Source organism: Pleurodeles waltl, chromosome 7 (genome assembly GCF_031143425.1).
Source record: "Pleurodeles waltl isolate 20211129_DDA chromosome 7, aPleWal1.hap1.20221129, whole genome shotgun sequence".
Classification (NCBI taxonomy): domain Eukaryota; kingdom Metazoa; phylum Chordata; class Amphibia; order Caudata; family Salamandridae; genus Pleurodeles; species Pleurodeles waltl.
This window is the reverse complement of record NC_090446.1, coordinates 583,604,916-583,626,277: the sequence shown is the minus strand read 5'-3', so window position 1 is coordinate 583,626,277 and position 21,362 is coordinate 583,604,916.

Here is a 21,362-nt window from a genome sequence, read left to right as displayed (position 1 = left end):
ACAAAGGTGAGTAAAATACCCCACCCCAGAGCACAGGAAAGTAGGAGTAAAGTACTGCAAGTTTCCTTAGGACCCACTACAAGTCGTGATTAAAGGTATTGCAAGAACCAAGCAAGACTGCAAGCAACAAATGGTGGATTCCTGGACCTGAAGACCTGCAAAGGAAGGAGACCAAGTCCAGAAGTCGGAGGAAGTTCCAGGAAGGACAGGAGCCCCTGCCAACCCAGAAGAGGGTGCAAAAGAAGAGTCCCTGGTTGGCCAAAGTCTCCAGAAATGCACCCAAGGAAGATGTCAGTGGGTTCCTGCATGATGCAATGGATGTCCCACGAAGAGATGTTGGATGCAGGCGAGTTTTGGTGCTGCATTCGTCCAACAAGCCTTAGTTCCGGCAAAGTTGTGTTTTGCATAAAAATGGCGCTGTCTGGACCCAGGAGGGACCTGGGGTCCTCAACTCTGTATCAGGAGGAGAAGGGGCTCTCAGCACTTCAGAGAGCCCTCAGATGATTAGAGAGCACCCACAGGAGTCCCAGGACATGGGGACAAAGGAAGTACAAAATGCGGTTGGTGCAGCCCTACAAAGGAGGGTCCCATGCCGCAGGAGGCCAACTCAGTGAGTTGAGCGTCGCAGGATAGAGTGCTGGGGAACTGGGCCAGGCTGTGCAGGAAGGAATTTTGCAAACAGGGCTCAGAGGCCTCAGGGGGTGAAGAAGACACAGTGCACAGGGTTACTGTCGTACTCGGGGAAGGCAAGCTCTTACCTCCTCCAAATTGGGACAGCAGGACCTCAGGACAGGCTGTGTCGAAGGAGTCTACCACCTGTGTTCCAAGGAACATGCTTGTCACCAGGAGAGGAGTCCAAGAGAACCGGTTGTCGACTTAGAAGGTACCTGCGTGAGCAGGGAAGTGACTCTGTCACTCCATGGGAGATTTCTTCGGTCCTTCTGGTGCAAGGTGAAGACAGGGAGTCCCCAGAGCGTGCACACAGTGGAAACTGTTGCAGTTGCTGGCTGGAGCTAAAGTTGCAGAGGAAAAGTAGCCCTTCTGGATACTTTGTTTCTGTTACAGCGGTTCCTGGAGCAGTCTCTGGTCGATCCGAGGTCAGAGGATGAAGTAGTAGTTGCAGAGGATTCCTCCTGGAAACTTGCAAGTAGAATCAGCTGAGAAACCCACAGGAGAGACCCTAAATAGCTTTCGAGGGGGATTAGCTACCTTATCAGGTATGGACCTATCAGGAGGGGTCTCTAACGTCACCTGCTGGCACTGGCCACTCAGAGGCCTCCAGAGTGTCCCCACACCTTGGAAAACAAGATGTCTGAAGTCTGGGACACACTGGAGGAGCTCTGGGCACCACCCCTGGGGTGGTGATGGACAGGGGAGTGGTCACTCCCCTTTCCTTTGTCCCGTTTTGTGCCAGAGTAGGGACTGGCGGTCCCTGAACTGGTGTAGACTGGCTTATGCAAGGAGGGTACCATCTGTGCACTTCAAAGCATTTCCAGAGGCTGGGGAGACTACCCCTCCCCAGCCTGTTACACCTATTTCCAAAAGGAGAGGGTGTAACACCCTCCTCCCAAAGGATATGCTTTGTTCTACTTTCCTGGGACTGAGCTGCTCAGACCCCAGGAGAGCAAAACCCTGTCTGTGAGGTGGCAACAGCTGTAACTGCATTGCAAGCCTCAGACAGCTGGTTTGGCAGTACTGGGGGTCCATGGTGGAGCCCCAAGGATGCGTGGAATTGGCTCCCCAATACCAGATTTGGAATGGGGTGATAATTCCATGATCTTAGACACCTTACATGGCCATATTCGGAGTTACCATTGTGAGCTACATATAGCTATTGACCTATATGTGGTGCACGCATGTAATGGAGTCTCCGCACTCACAAAGTCTCGGGAATTGGCCATGGACTATGAGGGGCAACCTTTGCTAGTGCAAGGGTGCCCTCACACTTAGTAACTTTGCAACTAACCTTCAGTAAATGTAGGTTAGACATAAAAGTGACTTATAAGTTACTTAAGTGCAGTGAAAATGGCTGTGAAATAGTGTGTGCACTATTTCACACAGGCTGCAATGGCAGGCCTGTGGAAGGGTTTGTCTGATCTCCTTATGGGTGGCAAAAGAAATGCTGCAGCCCATAAGAATCTCCTGGAACTCAATGCCCTGAGACCCTATGTACCATATACTAGGGACTTATAAGAGGCTGTCCAGTGTGCCAATTAAAATTGGTAAATGAAGTCACTAGCCTATAGTGACAAATTTAAAAGCAGAGAGAACATAAGCACTGAGGTTCTAGTTAGCAGAGCCTCAGTGACACAGTCAAGCACTACTGACAACACACACATTAGGCCACAAACTATGAGCACTGGGGTCCTAGCTAGCAGGATCCCAGTGAGACAGGCAAAACACTCTGACATATAGGGTGTCCACTATGAGCACTGGGGTCCTGGCTAGCAGGATCCCAGTGACGCAGTAAAAACACACTGGCACACACACACACAAACATGCCAAAAGTGGGGGTAACTATGCTAGAAAGAGGCTACTTTCTCACAGTCCCCAGATGGGAAATGTCCCATTCAGCAAGTTTCGTACTTCCTTTGCTTGCCCCGCTAAGCGCCATATACTTCAGTTCCTCCATAGATTGGGCCCCCCTCCCAACACCGGGCCTGCAGCGAGGCGTTCTGTGCACTCACCGGGCGCTCTTATCTCTCACCATAATGGTCCAAACAGCAAGCTCCTCTATTTCTCACTGCGGGAGCCCCTGATCACTGCTCAGAGACTGTAGTAGCAGCCTGTGCTGCAGCTGTCAGTGAGTGGTGATGTCCTCAGAGGTCAGGGAGGCTCTCTGGTGGCAGTGTCGTCTTCGGTGGGGCCAGGTCTCGGAGTATAACTGCCAGGGAGCGGAGCCCGGGCCTTCGCTGCGACACATGGAACCCCTGATAATCAGGTCTGCGTGTTGGAAGGCAGAGTCCGCGAGGCTGCTGCTTGTAGTCCGAAGTTCACTGGTGTTGATAGGCAAAATGAACTGCAAGTGCGGGGCTGGTAATGCTTAGGATGGTGGTCTGCTGCCAGCTTGCTTCTCTGGAGGACAGCAATAGAACATTCTGCTGCGTTGCAGGTGCCGCAAAGCCTTAGTGTCTGCCATTTCGTTTTCAGATGGCATGCGGTTCGAGATTCTGTCATTGGGCTCATGCTCTTGAGAGCCTGATGCATTCCTGATCGATTGATGACCTGAAGACGAAGGTTGACTCTGTTGCTGATCCATTTCATGGATAGGTAGCTATGACAAAGTGACTGATTAACTTTTATGCCTTTCTTTCTAGGTACCAACTGCGCTGTTTTATAGTTTTTCTCTTAGCTAGATGTTTTCCAAATTCACGTTTTCTAAATTGTTTTTTGCATGAAGTCCCACATTCTAAATGCTAATCTGGGTTAGGTAAGGGTCCTTTGGGTGACGTTGACAGTGACAAATGATTGACGGACTGATTGCTGAACTCTGCTATTAATGTTTTTATATTCATCTTTGTTGGCTTTTGCTGAAGCATTCAAGCATATGTTTTCTCAAGTTCTGATTAGACTGTGTTATTGGTGGTCATTAATGAACTAATTCTGAGTTGATTGAATAAAGTTTGATCTAACCTGATGACTTAGGTGGTCATTACAACAATGGCGGTAAAAGCCGCTTACCGCCGTGCAGAACACCGCCAACACACCGCCGTGGCCGCGGAATTCCGCCACAGCTATTATGACCCACATTTCGGAATCTGCCAAAATTCAGACACCCACACAAGTCCGCCACACCAAAGGTCAGTGATAAACTGTCGAAAACAAAACTGGCACCGTCACGCCAAAAGAAATACACCCACACTATCAAGACATACGAATCCACGTGGCGGTCTTTCAACCGCGGTATTCCATTGGCGGTACACACCGCCGCGCTCAAAATACTCACACTCTTACAAAACACTACCACATTGGACAATTCAAAATACACACACCAGATACAAATACACACCACTCCCACACACCCAATACAATACAATATAAAACACACACCCACAAACCCCTACGACCACAATTACTGAGAGAAGGCCAGAGAGAGAGCACCAGCAAGAACAACAGCATCCACAGGCACACAACACCATCACCCACAGAACTTCCACGCACCACGCACCTCACACAACACACCACTACATATCAGCACACATGTCACCACACACTCCACACCACACATCACGTACACCACCCCATGGCACGGCAAAGACACCCCAGGTTCTCGGAGGAGGAGCTCAGGGTCATGGTGGAGGAAATCGTCCGGGTAGAGCCACAGCTATTCGGATCACAGGTGCAGCACACCTCCATTGCAAGGAAGATGGAGCTATGGTGAAGAATAGTGGACAGGGTCAACGCAGTGGGACAGCACCCAAGAAATCGGGAGGACATCAGGAAGAGGTGGAACGACCTACAGGGAAGGTGCATTCCGTGGTCTCAAGACACCACCTGGCGGTTCAGCGGACTGGCGGCGGACCCCCACCTCCTCCCCCACAACCAACAACATGGGAGGAGCAGGTCTTGGAGATTCTGCATCCTGAGGGCCTTGCAGGAGTAGGTGGAGGAGTGGACTCTGGTAAGTAAAATCTTAACTATTACAACCCCCACCCTACCTGCATGCTATCACATACCCCCACCCTCACCCCCAGCACCCCAACTCCTCACATATGTCCCAATATCACAAACCACCCATCTCAACACCAAGCCCTGCATGCAACAACAAAGCATGGACACCCATCACTAAAGCATGCCCACTGCACATACCCATACAACCCCCTAAACCATCCTCACACAAGGTCTCACACAGGAATGCAAGCACTGGGGTACACGGTCACCCACCCATTGCACACCATGACACACACAGATGTAGTAACCATCCTTTTATACCCCTGCAGGACCCCTACCCAACGTCACCGGACAGGAGGGTCCACACATGTCCACACCACCAACAGAAGAGGCCCACAGTGATGACAGCATCTCTGTCCAACTGGATCTAGATGACCAGCCCGGCCCATCGGGGACCTCGGGACAGTCGGTTCCCATCACCCAGTCACAGGCCACTACAGACCTTCCACCCTCTGGAAACACCAGCACAGCACCCACCCAGGGGGCCCATACCTCCGTCCCCAGGACACGTCAATCAGCTGTGTGTCCACCACTACAGGGAACCCAGGATAACCAACCACCCCAACAACAACAGGGACCTGGGGGCAGTGGTAGTGGGCACACAGTCCAGGGGACGGAGGCCCTGGAACACAGGGGAACTGGGAGGGCTGCTGTGCAACAGGGGAAGGACAGGCCAAGGGAACCCACTCTCCACGAGGCCCTCTCCTCCATCATGGAAGCCTACCACCACTCCCAGGAGACGATGGCAACGGTACTGGACAAGTTTCAGGAGACCCGGCGCCTGCAGGAGGAACAGTATATGGGCTTCAGGGAGGAACTCAGAACCATCAGCTCCACCCTGGGCACCATCGTAGGGGTGCTGAAGGAACTTGTGAGCACCAGGAGGGACACTGTGGCACTACAAGGGGCCCCTGACACTAGCATGGATGATGAACTGCCCACCACCTACGCCGGTGCTAGTGGACAGGACGCCCCGCCACAGGACCACCACACCAGCACCCCACCCCCTTCAGAGGGAGAACCACCCCACAAACGGTCCCTGAGATCCAGGACAAAGACAGAGCACGATGCCAAGACCCCCGCCAAGAAATGAGATCACCGTGATTGTCATCCTACTGTCCCACTTTGTCACGCTGTCCATACTGAAACTGCCCCAGCTCCACTTCCTATGCCCATATGGGCAATGCACCTGTGAGACTAATAGACTGGACTCTGCCATGGACATTCCTCCGCCATCACCCCTCACCATTTCACTACCCCCTCCAATATTGAGCACTTAAATAAACACACTTAAAGCACAAAACAATCTGGAGTCTGTCTGTGATTTCGAAATAGTGTATTAGCAATTACAGTGACAAAATGCTCTTTCAAGTTTAATGTCAACATACCTATGTCACACAGCTCTAGTCCATGAGGAATCTAAGCGGATGTCAGACAGTGGGACCCAAATCTGTGAAATCGTAAGGGAAAGTGACAACTCAGTGACCATACACTGGGTGAAAACGACACACAGTAGAGAGGTAGTAGTGTTAAAGTACATGTAGTAGGCAGCTCGGTATTCTTACCTGTGTCTCACTGGAAATATTGCTGGATCACTGAGTCCCTGTTGTGCATGTCTTCTTCCCCTGCTTCCTCGTCTTCACTGTCCACAGGCTCCACAGCTGCAACAACACCACCATCTGGACCATCCTCCTGCAGAAAAGGCACCTGTCGTCGCAAAGCCAGGTTATGAAGCATACAGCAGGCCACGATGATCTGGCACACCTTCTTTGGTGAGTAGAATAGGAATCCACCTGTCATATGGAGGCACCTGAACCTGGCCTTCAGGAGGCCGAAGGCCCGCTCGATCACCCTCCTAGTTTGCCCTTGGGCCGCATTGTAGCGTTCCTCTGCCCTTGTCCTGGGATTCCTCCCTGGGGTCAATAGCCATGACAGGTTGGGGTAACCAGAGTCACCTGCAAATGGTGAGGGACAACTTTTAGGCACGCACTAACCTGGAGGGACATCCCCAGACCCAGACAACCATTCCCACTGACTTGCTTCCAGGTGCTCACCTAATAACCACACACGGTGCCTCTGGAGTTGACCCATCACATAAGGGATGCTGCTATTCCGCAGGATGTAGGCGTCATGCACTGAGCCAGGGAACTTGGCATTCACATGGGAGATGTACTGGTCTGCCAAACATACCATCTGTACATTCATAGAATGATAACTCTTCCGGTTTCTGTACACCTGTGCACTCCTGTGGGGGGGGGGGTACCAAAGCCACATGTGTCCCATTAATGGCACCTATGATGTTGGGGATGTGTCCCAGGGCATAGAAATCCCCTTTCACTGTAGGCAAATCCTCCACCTGAGGGAAAACAATGGAGCTCTGCATGTGTTTCAGAAGGGCAGACAACACTCTGGACAATACGTTGGAAAACATAGGCTGGGACATCCCTGATGCCATGGCCACTGTTGTCTGAAAGGAACCACTTGCAAGGAAATGGAGAACTGACAGCACCTGCACTTGAGGGGGGATGCCTGTGGGATGGCGGATTGCTGACATCAGGTCTGGCTCCAACTGGGTACACAGTTCCTGGATTGTGGCACGGTCAAGACTGTAGGTGATAATCAAATGTCGCTCCACCATTGTCGACAGGTTCACCAACGGTCGGTACACCGGAGGATGCCGCCATCTCCTCACATGTCCCTGCGGACGGTGTCTATGAAGGACAACAGCGAGCACAGAGTCAAACAACTCAGCGGTACGTACCCACAGTTTACACAGAACACCTATCATACACAAAAGGTGGCCTGTATGTGTGATGAGTCTAGGCCTAGGTATGAGTGACGCAGTTGGAAATGAAGCCATGTGGGCCCCTGAAATGGCGGCTGCCTGACCTGTAAAGTGGGACAATGGGATGTGAGGTAACTGCGCTGGCGTTGTACACCATCGCGGTAGGCGGCCGAAGACCACGGCGCAATGCTGCATTGGTTAACATTGGACCCTATGGGTCCCAGGAGCCAATGGCGATGTACGCCGGCGGTGACTGCCATTTTCTATCACTTCAATCACGATACCTGATCTTCGACAGGAGAGGACCTACACTGCAAGTGCTGCTGTGATCTCGGTCTGGAAGAGACAATGGCTCGAGTGTCTGGGGAAAGGGCCCCTGCCTTCACATCGGAGGAGTTGGAGAAACTCGTGGATGGGGTCCTCCCCCAGTACACGCTACTCTACGGTCCTCCAGACAAACAGGTAAGTACACTGGGAGCATGCTGTATGGGCTATGCCTGTGTGGAGAGGGCTGGATGTAAGAAGGAAGGGGGGAGAGTGCTGCGTGCATGAAAGACGGTGAATGCATGTGCCACATGGCAAGGGTAGGGATGGGGGCCAATCACTTCGAAGGTGCAGTTGGTAATAACTTCTCTTTTTCCCCTGTATATTTCATGTAGGTCAGCGGCCACCAGAAGAAAGATGTTTGGCGTGCCATTGCCAAGGACGTCCGGACCCTGGGGGCCTACCACAGACGGAGCACCCACTGCCGTAAAAGATGGGAGGACATTCGCCGCTGGAGCAAGAAGACGGCGGAGGTTCAGCTGGGGATGGCCTCCCAACGTGGGAGGGGTGCCCGTCGCACCATGACCCCCCTGATGTTCAGGATCCTGGCGGAGTTGGATGGGCACTTGAGGCATCACGGCAAGGGGGTGAGTACACTCTCATTCTGCTGACTTTGCGCGCAGTGGAGGTGTCTGGGTGGGGAGGAGGGCTGTGGGTTTCCCTAGGCCAGGGCGAGTTCCGTAGGCAAGGCCCCTCCATATGTTTGGCCATGTGGCACCCCAGCCCACCTCTGTAGAGTGCCAAGTACAGCTAGTCATGCCCCTGTGTCATCTATGTGTGCAGATGTCGTCCATAGCCTTGTAGGCCATTTCCCAGAAATTGAACAGTGGAGCCCAAGAGTGCAGCGTAGTGCAGGGGGCTTCTGTGTCTGTCGTGTCCGCCAACGGTAGCGGTAATGCATGCACTCAACATGTCTTTCTTCTGTCGTTCCTCCCCCCTTTTTGTGGTCTCCCTGTTCTTGTGTGCATTAGCATCATCAGGCGGAGGAGCAGTGGCAACGGAGCACGAGGGAGCTGCATCCCACATGGCCCTGGAGGGCGACACTCCGGAGTCTGAATTCACCAGTGGGACTGAGGGCGAGTGGAGCTCCACGGCGGGGACAGGAGCTGACACCAGCGACACGGACTCGTCCTCTGATGGGAGCTCCCTTGTGGTGGAGGCAACATCTGTGCCCCCGCATCTACAGGTACAGCCGCCACCCCCCCTACCAGCACCGCCCTCCCAGCAGCCCCTCAGCCTTTGCCCCATGCCCGCTCACCCAAGAGGGTGGGCATCACCTTTGCCCCAGGCACCTCAGGCCCTGCCCCAGTCACCCATGCTGCCCTCAGTGAGGAGGCCATTGACTGACCTCCTCAGGTCCCTCACTGTTGGGCAATCTACCATTTTGAATGCCATCCAGGGTGTAGAGAGGCAGTTGCAACAAACCAATGCATTCCTGGAGGGCATTCATTCTGGTCAGGTGGCCCTTCACCTAGCTTTTCAGACTCTGGCCTCAGCACTGATGGCAGCCATTGTCCCTGTCTCTAGCCTCCCCCCTCCAACTTCCTCAACCCTGACCCAATCCCCTGTACCTCAGCCTATCCCAAGCACACCTACAGACCAACATGCACACACATCAACACACAAGGGAAGCTCAGGCAAACATAATCACCACACATCCCACAGGCACTCACGCAAGCATCACACACATGCAGACACACCAACATCCACTGCCTCCACTGTGTCCCCCTCCTCCTCGTCTCCCTCCTCCCTCCCAGTCTCGTCTACACTCACACCTGCATGCAGTACCTCTACAGCCACTACGTCCCTCTCCAGCACACCCACCACCACACCCCGCTCACGTGCAGTCACCACCCCACTACCATTCACACGTCCCCTGTGTCCTCTCCCAGTGTGTCTGTGACGCCCCCTCCCAAGATACACAAACGCAGGCACACATCCACCCAACAGCCATCCACCTCACAACAGCCTCCAGCGCATGCACCTTCACCCAAAGTCACCAAACGTACACCTCCTACAACCACCACCTCTTCCTCCACTCCCAAACCCCCCTCCAGCTACCTGTCCCAGTGTGTCCAAAAAACGTTTCCTGTCCAACCTTGACCTCTTTCCCACACCTCCCCCTCCCCGTCCGTCTCATAGGTCCCGAACTAGCACCTCAGCCACAACATCTCCGGGACCAGTGGTGCCTGTAGTCACCGGAATCTGGAGTGCACCGGCCACCAGGGCAGCCAGTGTGGCACAGAGCCACAGCACAGACAGTCCCCCACCTGTGAAGCATCAGAAGTTGGCCAGTGCCCGGCGGGAGAGGGTGAAGACTCCAGCCACCAAAGCCGCTCCCAGGGGTCCCGTTGGGAGTGTGGAGTCAGCTGTGACACCTTCCAAGGTGGGGAAGGGCCACAAGAAACCCGGCAAGTCTGGGAAGAGCTGCACGGAGGAGAAGACCGCCATCATCCCAGCTGCCCAGGAGGCCACCGCCAGCATCAGCCCAGCTGCCCAAGAGGCCACCGCCAGCACCAGCCCAGCTGCCCAGGAGGCCACCACCAGCACCAGCCCAGGAGGCCACCGCCAGCACCAGCCCTGCTGCCCAGGAGGCCACCGCCAGCACCAGCCCAGCTGCCCGGGAGGCCACCGCCAGCACCAACCCAGCTGCCCAGGAGGCCACCGCCAGCACAAGCCCAGCTGCCCAGGAGGCCACCGCAAGCACAAGCCCAGCTGGGCCATGAAGGACCGCCAGCAAAAGGCCCGTTGGGCCATGAAGGACCACCAGCCCCGCTGGGCCATGAAGGACCGCCAGCAGCTGAGACCCTGCAATGGAGACTGCCATCTGAAGCACCGCTGAACAGGGCACCGCCATCTGAAGCACTGCTGAACAGGGCACCACCATCTGAAGCACCGCTGAACAGGGCACCGCCATCTCAAGCACCGCTGAACAGGGCACCGCCATCTCAAGCACCGCTAGCCCATGAGCGGCAGGGGCACTGACGCAACTGAGTCCGTCACGGGGTGAATGATGCACTCTGGGCACCATGCCCCCTCCAGAACCAGTGGAGACTGACATCCACTACCTCTGTCCTTAACAGGATGAAGCACTCTGGGCACCATGCCCCCACCAGAACCAGTGGAGACTGACATCCACTACCTCTGTCCTTAACAGGATGAAGCATTCTGGGCACCATGCCCCCTCCAGAACCAGTGGAGACTGACATCCACTTGTGAGACTGTGGCTTTGCACTCCCCAGGATTGAACAGTGGGCAGACCACCCACTGTAGAGACTTGAGAGACTGTGGCTTTGCACTCCCCAGGATTGAACAGTGGGCAGACCACCCACTGTAGAGACTTGGGAGACTGTGGCTTTGCACTCCCCAGGATTGAACAGTGGGCAGACCACCCACTGTAGAGACTTGAGAGACTGTGGCTTTGCACTCCCCATGATGGAACAGTGGGCATGTAGCCTCCTCGTGGATTTGGCGTTGTGCACTCAAGCAGCTGAGGTGCCCGTCCTTTCCCTCCCCCTGAGGTGCCTGTTTTCTTGCTCTCTGATGCACCTGCAGTTTTCTCTCCGTCATGGTCGGAGATCTTGTGTGAGCCTCGCCCACACCGTGTGGTCCCAGTGTTCCACGGACTATCTTAGTGCACTACCTGGACTACTATGCTTGGTATATATTTTGTACATGGTGTATATATATATATATTTCTGCCTACTTGTTTTTAATATATTACAATGGTTGCACTCATTTTCTATTGTCTTTGCATTCTTCTGTGGGGTTTGGGGGGTGTTACTGTGATGTATTGATATGCATTTGTGTGTGTTGTAGTGGGTGAGGGTGGGGGTGTTGCGTGTGTGTGTCCCTGTTTTTTCCCTCCCCCCTCTCCTGTGTCGTAGGTGCAGTACTCACCGTGGTTTCACCGCCGGCGTGCGTGCTCCTGGTAGAGGAGCAGGAAGACTATCGCAGGGAGAATTTGCAGTTCCGGGTCCATGGTGTCCTCGTTCCTCGTGGGGTGTGTAAAGGTGAGCGTTTTCCCTTCGAAATTCCTGTTTCCGCTGTGTTTTTATCCGTTGTGAATCCGCCCCGGAAAAGGTGGTGGATTGGCCTGTCGTAATAGTGTGGGCGGTACATTGTATCCCGCCTGTCTGTTGGCGGTGACCGCCGCGCTGTTTGTTTGTACCGCCATGGCGGTCGGAGTGTTAAAGTGGCTGTCTTTGTTGGCGATTTCCGCCACGGTCTTAATTGCAATTTTTTTACCGCCGGCCTGTTGGCGGTTTTACCGCCGCTTTAACACCGTCCGCCGGGGTTGTAATGACCACCTTAGTATTGTAACTAATAGGGAAATAAAATTGATAAAACATATAATTGAGTTGTGATTATTCATGAAATGTTGATATGTTGTCTCATGCTTAATGATTCTCTTAGTGGTTGTTGATTCATTACATTGATAATTGATGTTCATCGATTACTACACAGCTAAGATACTTCATGCGATCCAAAAGGTTTATCAACCTATATGCATCCCCTTGCAAGTTTACTTACTAAGGACCAGGCGCGCTTGCATCTGTTAGTCTTGTTACATTTTTTATGCGGTTTGGATGGTCATCCATTTCCACCTTTATCAAGACTAACATACTAAGCTGAAATTCAGACAAAACTGATGTGTTGGTTCTTGGAGGCCTCCACACCTTTGTGTATTGGTCTGGTAGTGGATGACCCCGCTGCCAAGGAGCCTTGGTTGTCTGACTCGATTTCTTGATTCACAACTTAATCAGGTAAACTAACCTACTTTTAGTCATCAAAACTCTGTCCAATGTCATTCCCTTAGTAACTCCGTATCACTGAAGGATGGGATGTTGTGATCTCTGTCTGTCTACTTTAGGGCACCTGCTTTTGCCAGTATCTTATTAAATTTCTTGTAAACCTCTTTACTATCCTAATACTTTAGTGTGTTCTTACATTGACCCTTAAAAATTATTGCCGTTTTTAAACTTTTCGAAAATCACTTTCTTCTCTGACTAAAAGTTTTGGAATATTTTTTCAAACTTTGTTTCCCACTTTTAATTTCGAACTTTTGACCCTGTGCTCACGGGGTATGCAGTTATTGCGCTTCCCGGGGGTCACTACTCCCCGAGGATACTACAAACGTGGTAGTGTGGTACTGTGTAGTGAACCCTAAGGGTACGATGTAATGTACAATTGGAGATTCCCTGTAAAACGCCCCCTCATGCATCCCAGAGTAGAAGGAAGTGTGCCACCTGAGTGCCTTATAATGTGTCCTTGATGTACACCCCCATGTAGTCTCTTGGGTAAATTGCAGTGTACCTAGGGTGATTCCATGCAGTGTGCTTCCTGGGAATTTGCTCCATGTGCTCTATTGGATAGTATTGCTTTCAGGGTTAACCTCAATAGTCCACCATGGGGAAGATATGATAGTGCTCTTTGGAGCACTCCTTAGCGTGGTCTCAGGGATACCCTGCAGACCACTCCCTGAACTATCCCGCAGTGTCCTCAGAAGGCACAGCAGTGTGCTTCCACGAAACCCCATGATATGCCTCATAGTCCTCTCCGCATATGTTCCCTGCACAGGCAGCCCACTGGGTACTCACTGGTGTGCCCGACACACACTGTTCTTTCTGGGGTACCGGACACTGGCTTTCTGAGGTGCTCTAGAGCGTGCTCTCTGGGAGGCTGGGTTCTGCACGGTGCTCTTTGGAGTACCCTGTACTGCACTTTCCTTGTGCCCTTCACACTGTGGTCTCTGGGATACCCTACATTGTGCTTTCCATGATAGCCCATGATGTGCTTTCTATGTGCATGGGCGTAGCTTCGGGTGAAAGGGGTGTATGGGGCGTTACACTCCCCTAATAAATGTATTTTCTGATAAATAGTTGGGTACAGGTGCTCTCAGTCGGGTAAGAGGAGATGTCTGCTGGGTTTCACAAGGAATGTTTACATGCACACAGACAAAAATGCACACACACTCGCTCCCTCTGTGTTTTGAAAGTTTTAATAAATGTACGTTATTTTACAAAATATGATGCTTTCTCTCTTAGTGCTCCCACCAATCTTCATTCCTCTCCCTTTCGACTGTCCCTAAGGCCTCTCTCACGCTCCCCGCTTGTCGTATCTGTTATTTAAACATTATGGGGGTCATTCTGACCTCGGCGGTAAAAGCCGCTTACCGCCGGTCAGAAGGCCGCCACAATACCGCCGCGGTCAGCCGCCACAGACATTCTGACCCACAACTGCAAAACCTCCAAAAATCCGCCCTCCACTGCAGTCCGCCACATCAGCGGCCAGCGGTAAACTGGAGAAGACCAAACCTCCACCGCCACGCCAACAGAAATACGCCCATCCCATTATGACCCGCAAATCCACGCGGCGGTCATTCAACCGCGGTATTCCATTGGCGGTACACACCGCCGCGGTCAAAATACACACACCTTTACAAACCCCTACCACATTGGACAATTTGAAAGGCACACACCTGAAACACATACACACACCACTCCCACACATCCAATACCATATAAAACACACACCCACATCACCCACAAACCCCTACCAACAAAAACCAGAGACGAAGGAGAGAGAGACACATCAGAGAATAGAGAGCCAGACACACAGAGGCACACCACAACATCACACACACCACATAGAAGCACAAAGCACCACACACCAACACACACATCATCACATACACCACCCCACACCTCATACACACCACCCCATGGCACCACAAAGGCACCCACGCTTTTCGGACCAAGAACTCCGGGTCATGGTGGAGGAGATCATAAGAGTGGAACCCCAGCTCTTCGGCTCACAGGTCCAGCACACCACCATAGCAAGGAAGGCGGAGCTCTGGCAGCGGATCGTGGACAGGGTCAACGCGGTGGGAGAGCATCCCAGAAATCGAGAGGACATCCGCAAACGATGGAACGACCTACGGGGGAAGGTGCGCTCGATGGTCTCGCGACACAACATCGCAGTGCAGAAGACTGGCGGGGGACCGCCACCCACTCCACCCGAATTCACAACATGGGAGCAAGAGGTACTAAACATCCTGCATCCTGATGGCCTCGCTGGAGTACACGGAGGAATGGACTCTGGTAAGTACAAGGCCAACCACTTCACCCCCCCAGCATGCTAACCCCCACCCTCACCCCCAGCCCCCCAGCACACATCCTCCCTGAGAATGTCTCCCCAGCACAACCCACCCAACACCAACCCCTGCATGCCATCCCCAAACTATGGACACCCATCACCTAAGCATGACCACTGCACATACCCATCCCCCCCCCACAAAACACCCTCACAACACCTCCCCCAAGGGAATGCCAGCACTGGGGGACAAGGGCACCCATAAAACGCAAGCTAATGCACACACAGAAACAATAACCATACCCTCTTACCCCATGCAGGACCCGAACGACAACACACCGGTCAGGAGGGACCAGAAATGTCCATCCCACCCCCCGGAACAGGCCCCTAGTGATGACAGCAGCTCTGTCGACCTGGAACCTGACGACCAGCCCGGACCATCGGGGACCTCTGGGCAGTCGGTTCCCCTCACCCAGACACAGGCCACTGCAGACCCAACCCCCTCTGGGAACAACAGCACAGCTCCCACCCAGCGGGCCCATGCCTCTGTCTCTAGGACAGGTCAAGCAGCGGTGTGTCTACCACTACAGGGCCCCCAGGGTAACCCAACAACAACAGGGACCTGGGGGCAGTGGGAGTGGGCACACCGTCCAGGGGACAGAGGCCCAGGGAAACAGGGCAACTCGGAGGGCTGCTGTGCGACAGGGGGGGGAGGAGAGGCCCAGAGAACCCACTCTCCAAGAGGCCCTCACCACCATCAGGGCAGCCTACCACCACTCACAAGAGACGATGGCGACGGTACTGGCCAGGTTCCAGGAGATCCAGGCACAGCAGGAGCAACGCTACATGGGGTTCAGCGACCAACTCAGCAACATCTCAACCGCTATGGGGAGCATAGTCCAGGCCCTGAACCGTATAGAGGACACGTTTCGGGACCATGTGGCATCACACAGGGCCCCTGTCACTAGCCAGGAACAGGAACAGCCTACCACCTTCGCCGGCGCTAGTGGACAGGAGGCCCCACCACAACGACAGCCCACCAGAACCCCACCTCCTGCTGAACAACAACCGCCCGCAAAAGGAGCCTGAGATCAAAAAAACCGACAGAGTAGGATGTCAAGTCCCCGCCAGCATCACATACCCCCTGAAGTCCTCCCACTGTTCCACATTGCCACCCTGTCAAACCTTGAACTGCCCCTGCTCCATCCTGCCACAGGCATATGGACAATGCACCTGTGAGACTGAGAACTGGACTCCGCCATGGACATTACTCCACCCCCACCCATCACTGTTTCACTATCATGTACCAATATCTATGCACTAATAATAAATCACACATTGCACTGAAATCAATCAGGACTCAGCCTGTCTTATTTACAAATGTATGACACATTACATATCAATTACGTATTATTAACATTGCGAATTACACATACCGAGGTAACTTAGCATTAGTCCATGGGCCAACCAAGCCGAGGTCACGCAGTGGCTCATACAGCACAGAAAAGGGAAGGGAAAATCAAACATCATGTTTATAGTTCTGGGGGGAAATCGACAAAGTTGAGATGCAGGAGGCTTTCAGGAAATGTAAAATGGCATGGGTGATTATTACCTGTGTGCTACTGGAAATACTGTTCTATTACTCTGTCCCTGTTGTCTGTGTCGTCCTCTGAGTCTTCCTCCTCTTCACTCTCCGCAGGCTCCACAGCTGCTTCAACACCACCATCTGCACCATCCTCCTGCAGGAAAGGAACCTGACGTCGCAATGCCAGATTGTGAAGCATACAGCAGGCCACGATGATGTGGCACACCTTCTTTGGTGAGTACATCAGGGATCCCCCTGTCATATGCAGGCACCTAAACCTGGCCTTCAGGAGGCCAAAGGTCCTTTCGATGATCCTCCTAGTTCGCCCATGGGCCTCATTGTACCGTTCCTCTGCCCTGGTCCGGGGATTCCTCACTGGGGTCAGTAGCCAAGGCAGGCTGGGGTAACCAGAGTCACCTATTAGCCACACACGTTGTCTCTGTAGCTGCTCCATCACATAGGGGATGCTGCTATTTCGCATCACATACGCGTCATGCACTGACCCTGGGAACTTGGCTTTTACATGGGAGATGTACTGGTCAGCCAAACAGACCACCTGGACATTCATCGAATGATAACTTTTTCTGTTTCTGTACACCTGCTCATCGTCTTTTGGTGGTACCAAAGCCACATGGGTCCCATCAATGGCACCAATGATGTTGGGGATATGTCCAAGGGCATAGAAATCACCCTTCACTGTAGGCAAGTCACCCTCCTCTGGGAAAATGATGTAGCTCCGCATGAGTTTCATCAGGGCAGACAACACTCTGCTCAAAATCTTTGAAAACATAGGCTGAGACATTCCAGATGACATGGCCACTGTTGTCTGGAATGACCCAGTTGCCAAAAAATGGAGGACTGACAAAACCTGAACCAGAGGGGGAATCCCTGTGGGTTGGCGGATTGGGGACATCAGGGCTGGCTCCAGCTGGGCACACAGTTCATGGATAGTGGCACGGTCAAGTCTGTATCGAAGTATTATATGGCGTTCTTCCATTGTCGACAGGTCCACCAGCGGTCGGTACACGCGAGGATTCGTCCTTCTCCTCGCAAGTCCCAGCGGACGGTGCCTAGGAAGGACAACATGGAGCACAGAGTCAGGCAAACCACAGGTACGTACAGACAGCTTGCACAGTTAAAGAATGGCAATGGGTTGAAAGGCGTGTATGTGTGGCAATGCAAGGCCTAGGCCTGTGTGTCGCAGTCAAAATTAAGCCATGTAGGCCCTTGAAATGGCGGCTGCCTGACCTGTGAAGTGGGACAATGGGATGTGAGGTCAATGCGCTGGCGGGGCACACCGTGGCGGTAGGCGGTCGAAGACCGCGGCGCAAAGCTGCATTGGTTAACATTGAACCCTATGGGTTTCAGGAGCCAATGACGATGTGCGCCGGCGGTCGCGGTACGCACCGCCGCGGTACGCACCGCCGCGGGCGTGACCGCCATTTCCTAGCTGATTGATCACTCGAGACCTGATCATCCACAGGAGAGGACCTATACTGCAAGTGCTGCTGTGACCTCGGTCTGGAAGTGACAATGGCTGCTGCGACTGGGGAAAGGGCCCCTGCCTTCACGTCTGAAGAGTTGGAGAAGCTCGTGGATGGGGTCCTCCCCCAGTATGCGCTACTCTACGGTCCTCCAGACCAACAAGTGAGTACACCGGGTGCACATGGAATGGGCTATGCCTGTGTGGATTGGGGTGGATGTAAGTTGGTGGGGTGGGGGGCGAATGAGGAGTGCAACGCACGACAGATGAGAGCATGTGCCATATGGCAAAGTTGGTGGGGGGGGCCAATCACATCTAACATGCAGGTCATTGATGATTTCCTCCTTTCCACCCTGTACATGTCAAATAGGTCAGCGCCCATCAGAAGATCGAGATTTGGCGTGCCATCGCCAAGGAAGTCCGGAACTTGGGGGTCCACAACAGACGGGGCACCCACTGCCGCAAGAGGTGGGAGGACATCCGCCGCGGAACAAGGAAGACCGCAGAAACACTGCTGGGGATGGCCTCCCAACCTAGGAGGGGTGCCAGTCGCACCATGACCCCCCTGATGTCCCGGATCCTGGCGGTGGCCTACCCTGAATTGGATGGGCGCTTTAAGACATCACAGCAGACACAAGGGGGTGAGTATCAGCACATTCTCCTATCTTTCTGCGCAGTGGAGGCCTCTGGGTGGGGGAGGAGGGCTGTGGGTGACATTATGCCAGGGCGCTTTCTGTAGTGTAGTCCTCTCCCTTAGGCATGGCCCTGTGCCCCCGGCCCCCACCTCTGTAGGGTGACAAGTACAGCCATTGAAGGTCCAGCATCACCCATGTGCGCGTTTGACGTCTTTTGGCCTGTTGTCCTAGTCAGTAGTACTGAGTAGTGTACCCCGAATGCGCGGCTTAGTGCATGAGGCTCCTGTGTCTGTCCTCTCCGCCAACGGTGTTGACATTGCATGCACTCAACCTGGTCTTCTTTTTTCTCCCCCCACCCTTTCTCTTCATCTTCTTGTGCATGTGTGCATTAGCATCATCAGGCGGAGGAGATTTCGCATCGGAGCACGAGGGAGCTGCAGGACACAAGGCCCCGTGGGCCCAGGAACAGACACCGAGGGCACCAGTGATCCGGAGGGCGAGGGGAGCACCACGACGGGGACCGCTGGTGAGAGCAGCGACAGCGACAGCGACACGTCCTCGGATGGGAGCTCCCTAGCGGTGGCGGCAACATCCGGGCCCCCCGCCTCTACAGGTACAGCCGCCACCCAGCGCACCAGCCCCGCCCTCCCAGCAGCCCCTCAGCCTACGCTCCGTGCCCGCTCGCCCAGGAAGGCGCGCGTCTCCTTCGCCCCAGGCACCTCAGCCCCTGCCCCTGTTGCCCCTGCTGCCCTCAGTGCGGAGCTCATTGACCTGGTGAGGACGCTCATTGTTGGGCAGACGACCCTTTTGAATGCCATCCAGGGTGTGCAAAGGGAGGTGCAACAGAGCAATGCATACCTGGAGGGCATTCATTCGGGTCAGGCTGCCCATCAACGAGCGTTCACTGCTCTGGCCTCAGCACTAACGGCAGCCATTGTCCCTGTTTCCAGCCTCCCTCTTCTTACTGCCTCCAGCCTTTCTCTGTCTCCTGTTCCTCAGCCTATCCCATCCACACCATCAGACCAGCCTGCACACACCTCAACACCCAAGAGCAGCTCATCCAGACACAAGCACCACAGATCCCACAAACACTCACCCAAGCAACACCCAGATGCAGACATTCCAACAGTCACAACCACCTCTGTGTCCCCCTCCTCCTCGTCTCCCTCCTCCCTCCCTGTGACGTCTACACTCACACCTGCATGCACCCCAACATCAGCCAGTGCTTCCATCACCACCTCACCCTCCAGTACAGTCCACACTCGTGCAGTCACCACCCCCACTGCCATGTACACGTCCCCTGTGTCCTCTCCCACTGTGTCTGTCACCCCCTTTTCCAAGACACACAAACGCAGGCAGCCACCCACCCAACAGACATCCACCTCACGACAGCCTACAGCACCAGCACCTTCACCCAATGACAGCACACCTGACTCTCCTACAACCACATCCTCTTCCTCCACTCCCATCACCACTTCTCCTACCCTTTACCTTGGACCTAAAAAGCTTTTCATGGCTAATCTTGACCTCTTTCCCTCCGATGAGCTCCCCCCTCCATCTGCAAAGAGTCCCAAGAGCACCGCAGCCACCACCAGCCCAGCTTTGCGTGTCACTGTTGTGCATGGGATCTGGAGTCCACCCTTTGCCAGCAGTGACACATCGATCAGCAGCAAGGACACGTCCAGCCCCCCCCCCGGCAAGAGGACCCGCAAAAACAAGGGCCGCCGTGCGAGGACTGACAGGGCTGCCCCCAAGGAGCAATGTGCGGCCACTTCACCAGCCACACCATCTAGGGGAGGCAAGGGCCCGAGAGCCCCATCAAAGGAGCGGAAGGGCAGCAGGAGCGCGGAGAAGGTGGACCCCACATGTCACATCCCAGCTGGGAAGGAGGACACTAAGGAGGCCAGGAGTCCGTCCCCGAAGGGTCCAGAAACGTCACGGTCCGAGGGCGACTGAGCAGGGAGTCCAGGCCAGGTCTGGCTCCCTTGACCTGCTGGATGAGCACCGCTGAACAGGGCCCGCCGTGGAGAAGAGCACCGCTGAACAGGGCCCCGCCGTGGAGAAGAGCACCGCTGAAAAAGGGCCCGCCGTGGAGAGGAGCACCGCTGAACAGGGCCCCGCCGTGGAGAAGAGCACCGCTGAACAGGGCCCGCCGTGGAGAGGAGCACCGCTGAACAGGGCCCGCCGTGGAGAAGACCACCGCTGAACAGGGCCCGCCGTGGAGAGGAGCACCGCTGAACAGGGCCCGCCGTGGAGAAGAGCACCGCTGAACATGGCCCCGCGGTGCAGAAGAGCACCGCTGAACAGGGCCCGCCGTGGAGAGGAGCACCGCTGAACAGGGCCCGCCGTGGAGAAGAGCACCGCTGAACAGGGCCCCGCGGTGCAGAAGAGCACCGCTGAAGAGGGCCCCGCCGTGAGGATAGGCACCGCTGAAGAGGGCCCCGCCGTGAAGATAGGCACCGCTGAAGAGGGCCCCGCCATCTCAAGCACCGCTCCGCTGGGCCCTTCTTCTCAAGCACCGCTCCGCTGGGCCCCGCCGTCTCAAGCACCGCTCCGCTGGGCCCTTCATCTCAAGCACCGCTCCGCTTGGCCCTTCATCTCAAGCACGGCTCCGCTGGGCCCTTCATCTCAAGCACCGCTCCGCTGGGCCCCGGCGTCTCAAGCACCGCTCCGCTGGGCCCTTCATCTCAAGCACCGCTCCGCTGGGCCCTTCTTCTCAAGCACCGCTCCGCTGGGCCCTTCATCTCAAGCACCGCTCCGCTGGGCCCTTCATCTCAAGCACCG